The sequence below is a fragment of the Mizuhopecten yessoensis genome, unplaced genomic scaffold, assembly GCF_002113885.1.
Source record: "Mizuhopecten yessoensis strain PY_sf001 unplaced genomic scaffold, ASM211388v2 scaffold10923, whole genome shotgun sequence".
Taxonomy (NCBI): Eukaryota; Metazoa; Mollusca; class Bivalvia; order Pectinida; family Pectinidae; genus Mizuhopecten; species Mizuhopecten yessoensis.
In genome coordinates this window covers 257,726-269,984 of record NW_018408789.1, presented here as the reverse complement: position 1 = coordinate 269,984, position 12,259 = coordinate 257,726, and positions in this window count along the sequence as shown.

Below are 12,259 nucleotides of genomic sequence, written 5' to 3'. Positions count from 1 at the left end.
ACAAATTATCACAAATGAGAGATTACCACAAACACTGAACAGGCTTCACACACCGAAATCTTAATTTAATTGAACGTAGAAACAAAAAATAACGAAAGTAAATATTGAAGAAACGAGAACTGTTCCGCGTCTGTTGCGCAACGTCAACAAACATGTGGGGATTTTGCTAGATATTTTAAATGCTGGGTCATATCTTACATGCATGATTGTGATCAGCAGCAAACATTGATCGTTGTAAAATAGCCATAACGTAGAATATCGTAAAATGGTAGAAATTACTGGCACTAGTCAAAATTCCATCTAACTCACCGCTACAAGTTGAACCGGATAAGCGGCTGGAACATTTCCTCGTATTTAACGCATGCACAACAAGCAGTTATCTCAATTCTAGCCTAGAGGGGGTACCCAAGTTGGCGTTTGACTACGGGGAAATCGGATCTTCTGGAAAATTCCACGAAACCCCAGAAATACACCCCATTTTCAAAACCCTCTCAGGGCCGTTCTATGAAAGGTATCGAAAAACCAAATATAACGTCTCTTCATAATAACTTGGACTACTTATGTTTGGAGTTTCAGTTCGTCAGCTTTAAGCGTTAATTCTCCAGGGTGAATTATACAGCTACTAATGGTCAAAATGCCGATTTTGGTGTGTTTTACACCAAATATCTCCATAACTAGATTTTCCCCAGATATAACAGATATACAAGGAGGTAGATCGCGCTGAGTTCTACAAACTTGGAAAGTTTCAGCAAAAGTTATGGAGCCGTTTTTTTCGTACTCAAATCGCTGTTATATGCGGCAAATTAGCTACATTTAGCCGTGTTAACATTTCGTTCAGAGGAACGATAACAGAGTTATCGACCCTCTAACAATTCATTCCATACATTAACTCTTTATTAGCTACGACAATTCTGCAGCAGACGTCTTTGAACATGTTGTGTCAAAAAATAGAAAATCTCTATAATTGAATGGATAACCTATGACTAAAAGTGGAAATCATTGTGTCAACAGGAGAAATTGAGTAATTTCTTCTTTTTTCACTATGTTTTCAAAATGCCGTCTGCTGCAGAGGCGTTAGAAATCGTTTATATGAGGCAAAGGGTTAATAATGCATGCACTGATGTTCAACACAAATAATAAGGCATAACGATAAGAAGTCGGGTGCTGCCTAAGACAATATTTAAAAGTAACATAACTGTTATCCTATATAAGGCAATATACAGTGTTACATGTAAGATGTCAGACATTGTCTGGTTGCCCAGTCACTGTTTTAATGATCTTCAAATTCATCATATCACATTCAGCCTCTTGAAATGAATTAGCACACCCCGATCCGTTGCAGTTGATACATGTAACAGATCACTCAATGTTATGCGTCTTACATGTGCACCTCAGGCTGCTACAATCTGTCTTGCAGCTGCATCTGATGACCTGCAGGTGTTCCTGTGGAGCTGGTGGTAGGTCAGTTTGAACAGGAAAAGCACCCCATCACTCTCTTCCCAACCCCAGTCTTGGGGCAGGAGTTCATATACGATTCCCGTTCACTGCTGCACCTGGTAGTACACACGGAGACTGTGCAATTGTGCCGTTCCTGAGTTAGGTGATAGGCTCTGTGGCTGTACATGGGAAGTGCTAGTAGCCACTTTCTCACAAAAACGGTTATACCGTAGTGAGTTGAGTCCCTCCCCAGGCTTTCCATTGTACAAGCACACCAAAGCTTTATCTCCTGCTGCCACTATATCTGCTGTGGAAGCTGACGGTGGACCAAACACTGAAGCTTGCTCACAGAGGTCATAACTGGCTATGGATTTGTCGAGGGCAGCTCCTTTACCAATGCCGTACAGGCGGGAGGTAGTGTCACGCCCAAGGATAGCACGGATGAAGAGGATGTGCACATACTAGGACCCAACTGCTACACGAGAGCCTTGATGTCACAGACACGTGGGTTCTTCTTGCTCCTCTTTGGCTCAGGTTGGAAGAAGAGATAATTTGGCTCGAGTTTGGTATGATATATGAGGAGTATAAACAGATCGTTATCGTCACCAATGAGCACAGTGTGTGTTGTGGTGGCAGACTCCACTGATGTTTGCACTATGAGGGGATCAGCAATTTTTCTTCTGCACGTGGATACTGAGCATGTTGATGAACTGTTTTTTGTTTGTGTTTTTTGCGAGGAACTCATCTTTCTTTATTGTAACAGGCATGTCCTCATCAAAAGTGCCGTTTGCTCCAGTCCTCCCACCTGTTCATCTCTGGTGTGTCATGTCCTTGGTGGATGTGCCCTCATAACCATCAAACACAACAACTGCCTCTCCATACTTCCTTGTGACGTAGTCAGTGTACAACCTGCAGATGTAATTGTATGCGGATCCACGTGTCCATGGGATGCGATGAACAAGTGCTCCACCATCAAGTACGTACTGAACTTGACCTGTGATCCCTAGAACGTCAGCTGTGAGGAGGGACCATTTGACATCTGCTAGCACTGGTTTCCGTGGCTGTCGAAGCAGCAGTGAGGTGTCAAACAGTGCTGGTGGATGACTCCACAGGTCATACTTAAACACTGATGCCAGATCTCGTGATGTTTTTGCAGCAACCGTGAGTCGTTGGAAAAGTAGTTGAGGATCCACCTGTACTGCTTCGCAGCCAATCTTCACTGATGATTGAGTGCTCAAGGTGATTGTCTGATCCCTCTTCTTGAGTATGTACTCAGTCGTAGTTTGTCCATCCGTCTTAGCCAATATGGTGTTTCTGATGGTCTTTGATTTGTCAACATTCACATCAATGTGTGCATGGACCCCTGGCGAGACACTGTGCAAGCTTGAATCCGGGCAGAAGGGGTTTCTTTCATGGAGATAGTTCAGAACTGTGACATATGTCAAGGATTGAATTAAGAAACCTTTTATTATGATAGATTTATTCTTATTCTCAGTCTTAATACAAAATATTCTTTTTATTTACAAGCTGCATTGTGATCTTAATTGTATGTTTTAATCTAAATTGTAATATGCCTAATTCAGCTTAATCAATAGTATTATTATTATTAATGACTCGGTGAATTATATGATGTGTAGATGTACATTTATATCGGCAATGTACTCTTCAAGTAATAAAACATTACATATATATTTGTGCACCCTTAGAAACCCTTAGAAAGTGTGACAGTTAAACAGTACTCACCATAAAACAGAAAAACAAGCACGGCAATGGAAGACGGCATCGCAACACTAACAACGATATTGCAACAATAATAATCTGGTTACTTCTAAATGTATTGGCATTTAATAGCAACACACTGTGAACCTCCAATATATAGAGACCGTCTGTAAATTGATTAGTTTAGATTTGCTATTAATAATTCAATGCATGGTTAATTTATATGCAAATTGTAACACAGCAGCCGTAAACACACGTTACAGTTGATAATAGTAATGTTTATTCATAGACGTTCATCAACAATCTCATCACAGGTACATGTACAGGTGGTTCGTTGTGTATATGGCTAATACTGGTGATATAATGAAGTAAAGATGTAATATAATGAAATAACATATAGAAGCAATGCCGGAATAACTGCCCGCTATCCGGGGTTTCTTGTGTACATGTTAGTTTAGTAACCGTGGAGTAAAGCACTTCCGGGAAAACCCTAGTGTTGGACATTGACAGCAGACACGTGTTTGTTTTGTGGAGATGATGACACTGCTGTTCTACTACAACGTACATATCCATTACAGGTTACAACATCTCAACTACGTATAGTAATACTTCACGATGTGTCTCTGTCTTCGAGCTAAGTAACTAGGCCTGTGTCCAAACAATGGCCACACTCCCCGGGTCCCATTCTAGGCCCGTCCTCTCTCATGCTCGAAAACCATACTCTGGCTGACCTGTCCCTCTCGTGGCCAATTCCCGACTGAATATAGGGTCGTACCCCGTTAAAAACGTTTTCAGTTCTAAGCTTACAACATTGCCTACAGCCATCATCTGTTCTTATACCTATACACCTGTCATCCTATACATTTGGTACATATTACCACTTTAAAAAAGAAGAAGATTTTGCCCTTAATACGGAAACTAAAATGTCTTTATTCGATACATATGTTGCATGCATATTGAATTATGGGTGTGGAGTTTGGGGGCATAATGTATCGCCACAAAATGAAAAAATCCATCTCCTTTTTCTCAAAGACCTATTAAATGTTAAGATAACTGTCAATTTTTCTATGATTTACTTTTAAACTGGGAGATATGCATTATATGTGCAACGTAAAATGGTCAAAATGAGATATTAGTTAAAAACATTAAATACTATTAACTGTGTTTTAAAATCATGTTACGACGCATAAATCGAATTGAATATCAGCAAACCTAATTGTAAAATTAATTGGGTTTATCAAATTAAGCATGAACTATGTAGTTTGGGTTTTAATTTTATTTGGAATTGCCAATATGTGCAAATGTATGCTCAACGTGTTCATGATGTATTTATCCAATAATTACGCAGTGCTTTTGATGCATCTTCAAAATGTTACTTGCACAAGCATCTTGCTGATACCTTTTGCGTCAAGTTCTATCTGACTAAGAATATCAATTTAAGGATAAACATGTTATTGAGTCAATTTCGCATGCAAGCACACAGTCTTAACATAGAATCTGGGCGCTATAATAACATTCCAAGAGGTCAGAGAATATGTACAGTCTGCGATAAAAATGTTGTACTTCTTTGTCCTGCATATTCTGATTTAAGAAAAACATACATCAAATTGTATAATTATCGACATCCAAGTGTCAATAAACAAATAGAATTATTTACCTGTAAAAGTGTTAAATCTTTAAATAGACTGGGTAAATATTTGTGGCACGCTACTGCTAAAAGGAAAGTTCTCCTCGCTCAGTAGTGATATTATATTAAAATATTATTTGAAACTACTTTGTTATAAGTGTACATGTATAATGATAGTTATTTAATGTTCGTTAATAGCGCGTTAAATAGTATTTTACTGACATCCAATGGTTATTTCTGGCTGTTTAAAGTCATATGTAGTGTTCTCATTATGATGTCATCATTTCATGACGTCACATATATACATGTAGTAACGTCACACATATGATTATATTGTTATATACTTTCCTTTTCACAACTTTACGAAAATCATGCTGTAAAATTGTAAGTGATATCATTATTACATGTTTGTAGGCATATATATATATATTTGAATGGAATTGTCCTTCGCCATCTTGTATATCACATATGAATTTTGAATATTTAATAATGTATGTTTGTAACCTATATGCTGTATTGTATTTGGATATAATAAAACTTGGTACATACTGTACACACATGTATACTTGGTACATGTATACACGGTGCTTCTCATTAATTACCTGTCAGTATTTAACGTGGCTAGTTAGGGATTTCCATTTCGGATGGAAATACCTATTGTTATTGTTATGTTTTTTCTTCTTATTATTATTCTTATTTCCAGAAATCTTGTTAACACTTTATCTCAAGAACGAACAAAGATGGTACGTCCATATTTCAGTACATGATAGAGGACAACGAACTCCAGGCACCCGAACAAACATCATGATCGTAATATCAAAGGTCAAGGTCACAGATCTAAAAATCGATTTTTTAAAACATTTTCAGAACGACCATAACTTCCTAAGCGCTCGTTATTCTGCATGAACGTTATGTGGATCTTGTAGATCTTGCTCGGGGCTAACTTTTCCCCATGACATGTTATCAGAGAATATGTCAAGTTAAAAGCCTCACTATGGGGTCAAATATAGGTCAAAAAAGAAAATCTCAAAATGAGTTATATTTTTTTATCTCATCTTAAAGGGCATGTTCTAATGAAGGTATGTGAAAAGTTTCATGATCATAGCTTCAAAAATGACGAAGATATGTCACTTTGAAAGATTCGTTTTCCCGCCAAAATTCAAAATTTCCAACATTTTACTAAAAACGCTTCTTCTCCTTCATTAAGACACATACATAGTTGATATTTGGCACATCTATGGTATGCATCCTTCCCTATAAAAGTTATGGGTTATCGTTGTCCTTGACCTTTATTCAAGGCCACAGGGGTCAAATGATCTAGTGGACACTTATCTCAAGTGCGAATACAGATACAACGTTCATATTTCAGTACGTATTAGTAGACAAGGAACACATGGTATGCGAACAAATTCATGATCATAATGTCAAAGGTCAAGGTCACAGATCTAAAAATATAGTTTTTTAAAAACGTTTTTCGAACGACCATAACTTCGAAAGCTTTCGTTGTACTGCATGAACGCTTCATACTTCTTGTAGAGCTTAGTCGGGGCTAACTTTTTTCCGTGACATGTTATCAGAGAATTTCAAGTTCAAAGCCTCGTAATGGGGTCAAATATAGGTGAAAAATGAAAATCTCAAAATGAGGTGGTTTTTTTTTTAAATATTAAAGAGCAAGGTGTAGTCAAGGTATTTCCAAAGTTTCAAGGTCAGAGCATCAAAAATGACGAAGATATACCACTTTATTATAAGGATTTCCATTTTGTCATTTTTGTGCAATTGTCAAGTGCTTTCGGTACTCTCAGTGCTTTGATTTATATCAAGAAATCGAATACACGCTGGTTATACTACATCGATTACTACGCAATCCCAATCTTAAAAATGTGGACAATTTACACCTCTATTGCAGTGGGTAAACACCAGCCTTTCTTTAGCATGGCAAACCCAACCGATATAGAAACAAAGATGGTTTCAATAAATCGTCCTGGCGTACATAGTGAACGGACTATATTTTACGGACTACCTTCGGCTACAACACCGCCCATTGGCTGCCTATATTTATCCAGTCTTTCTCTGACGTCATTTCGGACTCTGGGAATCCCACACTACTCAGTCAGCTAATGTAGACTAGCACACGTTCAAAGGGCAATAACCTGTACAGAACATTCAAACTTGGTAGAGACTGTCTCCTTACTGTGGTCTTATTGCTCTTATCCACAAACAATGTACATCTTCCAAACTTACTAGGCATGATAGTCAGCTTCAATATGTCCAGGAACAATTTACTCACTGTATGTTTAAATGTTTGTTTTCGGTGACCAGTAAGTGATGCAGGCCAATAAACAAGTGAAACCTACAAAATAGGTTTGTAAGAGAAGGGAAGCAAAGGAAAGCGAAGGGAAACGTTTAAAAGCGATCGTCAGTTCGAGAACATATCTTTGATCATTTTCCTGTTGGAAATCCCGTGTTTTGATCTTCATCAAATCTAGTTACTCTTAGTATTACATGTACCCTTTAGGTCACTGTTGCCTGACACATGACTGACTCCAATTCGCACACGACATATGTATAAATCTAGCATACATTAATCCCATTAATTAATTAAACTAACTATTGGGTAGAGCCTATTTTGTCACAAAATGTACGTACATTTTGTATATTGAACGACGTATATAGGGTATGTTCCCTTGAGTCGAAAATAAACCTAAATGTATACACTATGTGAACAAACTTTAAACGTATTCCATGAGTCCATGAAAACTGAACAGATGTATCCTTTAATATCGAAAAAACGTTATATTCATCCTGGGAAACATGTCAGATCAATCAGTTCTGGATGTTAATCTTTGTAACGGCATTATCTCCCTTGATATGTGACGTAAATTAAGTAGGACACTCACTAATAGCACAGAAATAACGACATTCGAAGCAAGGTACAGAATATTGAATCAGTTGCGAAATGTTCTTCTCCTTCTTTCTGTGAGAGACGAATCTCCAAGGATGGATCGATTACTGTATCGGGATACTGTGCGCGCATGTGCTGTAGAGATAAATCTAGGTTTGGGTAGGTTTGGTAGGGTAGGTTCTGGTTAGGTTTGGTAGGGAAAGTTTTAGTTAGGTTTGATAGGGTAGATTTAGGTTAGGTTTGGTAGGGTAGGTTTTGGTTAGGTTTTGGTGTAGACATCGTAGATTGAGAGAGTGGTAATGTTACTATCAAGGTGCGGAACGTTTAGAATAGGAATAGTATATTAAACCCGCTTATCGTATAGCTTAGAAGCAAGTCGACCCTGTATTTTGTCATGTGGTAGTTTTTGTTTTGTTTAAGTGAGGTTTAACGTCCTCGCAACAGCCATGATCATATGAGGACGGTTGTCTAGGGGGATACAGCAGCCAGGATCATACGAGGACGGGTGTCTAGGGATACACAGCAGCCAGGATCATATATGAGGACGGGTGTCTAGAGGGACACAACAGCCATGATCATACGAGGACGGGTGTCTAGGGGGATACAACAGCCAGGATCATACAAGGACGGGTGTCTAGGGGGATACAACAGCCAGGACCATACGAGGACGGGTGTCTAGAGAGACATAGCAGCCACGATCACATATGAGGACGGGTGTCTATAGGGGATACAACAGCCAGGACCATATGAGGACGGGTGCCTAGGGGGATACAGCAGCCAGGATCATAGGAGGACGGGTGTCTATGGATATACAGCAGCCATGATCATATATGAGGACGGCTGTCTAGGGGGACACAGCAACCAGGATCATACAAGGACGGGTGTCTAGGGGAATAAAACAGCCAGGATCATACGAGGATGGGTGTCTAGGGGGACACAACAGCCAGGATCATTTGAGGACGGGTGTCTAGGGAGACACAACAGCCAGGATCATCTGAGGACGGGTGTCTAGGGGGACACAACAGTCACGATCATATGATGACGGGTGTCTAGGGGACACAACAGCCAGGATCATATGAGGACGGGTGTCTAGAGGAACATTACAGCCAGGATCATATGAGGACGGTTGTCTTAGGGGATACAACAGCCAGGATCATACGAGGACGGGTGTCTAGAGAAACACAACAGCCAGGACCATATGAGGACGGGTGCCTAGGGGGATACAGCAGCCAGGATCATAGGAGGACGGGTGTCTAGGGATATACAGCAGCCAGGATCGTATATGAGGACGGCTGTCTAAGGGGACACAGCAGCCAGGATCATACAAGGACGGGTGTCTAGGGGGATAAAACAGCCAGGATCATACGAGGACGGGTGTCTAGGGGGATACAACAGCCAGGATCATACGAGGACGGTTGTCTATTGGGACACAACAGCCAGGATCATATGGGGACGGGTGTCTAGGGGGACACACCAGCCAGGATCATCTGAAGACGGGTGTCTAGGGGGATTCAACAGTCACGATGATATGAGGACGGGTGTCTAGGGGGACACAACAGCCAGGATCATATGTGGACGGGTGTCTAGGGGGACACAGCAGCCATGATCATAGGAGGACGGGTGTCTAGGGGGGCACAGCAGCCAGGATCATCTGAGGACGGCAATCTGTAGGTTAAGATCGAGGAGACGGCTGACGTAGGACACTCTTAGGTGTTTTTGATTTAATTTTTTGAGGATATCGTTATTCAAAGAGTGTTAAAGTGAAATTGAAGGACTTAGCAATGGTTTCATTACTGATGAAGTCTTTAATATGTTCATCCTCTTATGAAAACACAAACACGCTGGGCCACAGCAGGGTTACAGTTGGTTTCCATAGGAATGCTGCAATCTGCTGCAAAATTTGCTTCAGAACTCAAAAACGGTATTGTCAACCCGGATATCAAGCATTATCACAAAATCATCCTCAGTATATTTCATTTTCATAATTTTGAAAAGTAGCGTTTCGATTTTAAACTGAGTTTTTTCAAGTTGTCTCATCGTTTTTTTCGAAAATTACGCACAGAAATGTTCCTAGCGAGATATAACACTCTTTGATGGAATTCGAGCATATGGAACAGGTTTTTCAACATCTTGCTTAATCATTATGAATTATTAAAAGATTCATAAAAACAGCGGAACTGCCTAAACAAATCATGTTTAATTATATCAAAACAATACAATCTCTAGATCAAGATCTAGGCAATGTCTTTTGAATTCACCTTCCGCTTTTATTAATTACTTCAAAAATACTTAAAATTTAACATCAAAGCACCTCTTTCCACGGTTTTCCATCTCATGCTCATCCGTTATAGTTTTGCAGATTTACTAACAGACCGGAACGTACAAATATATTTGTCCCCCACCGTAGCCATACCAACGCATAACTGACTTATTCATTTTATTAGCGTTATATATATATACGCCTGTATCATTAGTAATGCGGTATCGGCTCAATATCTCTTTCAATATTGAAACTATATAATACAATAAAACAGTTATATCCTCATACAAGTGCTATCGGCGACTATGTTTCGGGTCATAACGACATAGGTAATGGCCGTTCCAAAGAGCGGAACACATATATATATACATGTAGTTCTCAACGGGCGTGACAGTGACCTTTGAATAAACATCTATACTTTTGGTCATGCGACATTATTTCACTAAATATATAAAAAAAAAATACTTGTATCGTCGTGAAGTTTCAAGGGACACATTGTTACCTTTCCATCAGGTAGTTGAATAACACATAGTAGATTAAAACAAGAGGCCGAATACCAGGTACAAGTAGCTCTCGACGCACTATCAAGGCCGCCCAAATTTGGCGAAGCTGTAAACCTTTTATGCCATCCATGCACAATGTAATATCACTATAACGATAAGATTATATGATAATTCAGTTGGTGTTTTCAGGTTCAATTGATGATATCACTTCAATCGTCATGTAAATCCTTGCAAACGCTCAATGACTGATCCGACTTCATTCGACAGGAACAATTAATCAGAAAATGACAAGGCCCTAGTTACAATCTCCAACATATCAACACATCGCTGTGAGGTCCGTCAGTCCTTGACATACTTAATGCATCTTTCAATTTGTGTCAAGTTAGATGGTTCCACTCAGAATCCACCCAAAGCAAAGGAGACTGATTTGTAATTTTGCCATTCTGTAGGCTTGCATGCACAGTGTACCTGATTTTGAAACATTTACATATTATGACGAAAGATCGTTTTTTCCTATTGTGGGAGTTTCTGACGTTATATGTGGGTTTTGTTTCAGTAAAGTGCAAAAAGATTTGCGCGTGTACGTAAGTAATGTAGGAAATATGTCTTTAAGCGGCCGCCTATATATAGTCGCCCTAGCTACATACTAATATCTTGGAGAGATTTTTCGTTGAAGTGAACCGTGACAAATCAACAATTTATCAGTTGGAGACAGATCACTATAATCTACACTTTTAGTTTTACACTAGAATCGGCAATGAATGTAAGTTATTTTTAAGCAAGCGCCTTAGGGAATACTACTAAAATAATCTTAAAGTAAATATATCCAGGGACGTTTACTGTCCCTGTATATCATAGCAAATATCAAGGCTCAGTGTGCGCCACTTTTGATTTGATATACATCTACATACTAATATCTTGGAGAGATTTTTCGTTGAAGTGAACCGTGACAAATCAACAATTTATCAGTTGGAGACAGATCACTATAATCGACAATTTTAGTTTTACACTAGAATCGGCAATGAATGTAAGTTATTTTTAAGCACGCGCCTTAGGGAATACTACTAAAATAATCTTAAAGTAAATATATCCAGGGACGTTTACTGTCCCTGTATATCATAGCAAATATCAAGGCTCAGTGTGCGCCACTTTTGATTTGATATACATAAAAAAATCACGCGGTCATGTAACGGTAAAAATTGGCAGGCTTTGACGTCGGGTGTCTCTCCTTAGTAATCTCCACTGAAAGAGGCTACATAGTGACAATGCCATGCAAATGTAAATATTGATTGTTGAAAGCACAATACATATATGTATATATCATTTGTAATTTATTGTAAATTATAGTTATCCAATAAGTTATCAAACTTACTGAATAAAAGTTGAATTGAATTGAATTGAATTGTTTATGGGACGTACCACACCAACAAACACACTGTCAGATGCCTTGCTCAGTGTGCATCCTCACGTGCGACTTATTCCTCTTGTTAGTGTTTTAATAATGATACATTTATGTATTTAGGTAAAAGGCAGACATGACACATATATCATATTTTGCATATTGGACATACATATATATATATATATATTATCACAGATGTTATATATACCATATTTATAGGATCTTTCATGAGTTTCCATTTCATATGAGATTTAAGAAACGAGTCTAAGAGTTTTCCAATTAAGCGACCCTTTTTATCACATAATCAATATGTGTGGCATTTATTCGTGTAAAACGATACTTTTAGTATGTGACGTCATGTACTTGTTCTAGGCGTGACGTCACTATTGAAACAGTTGATATTTACAAC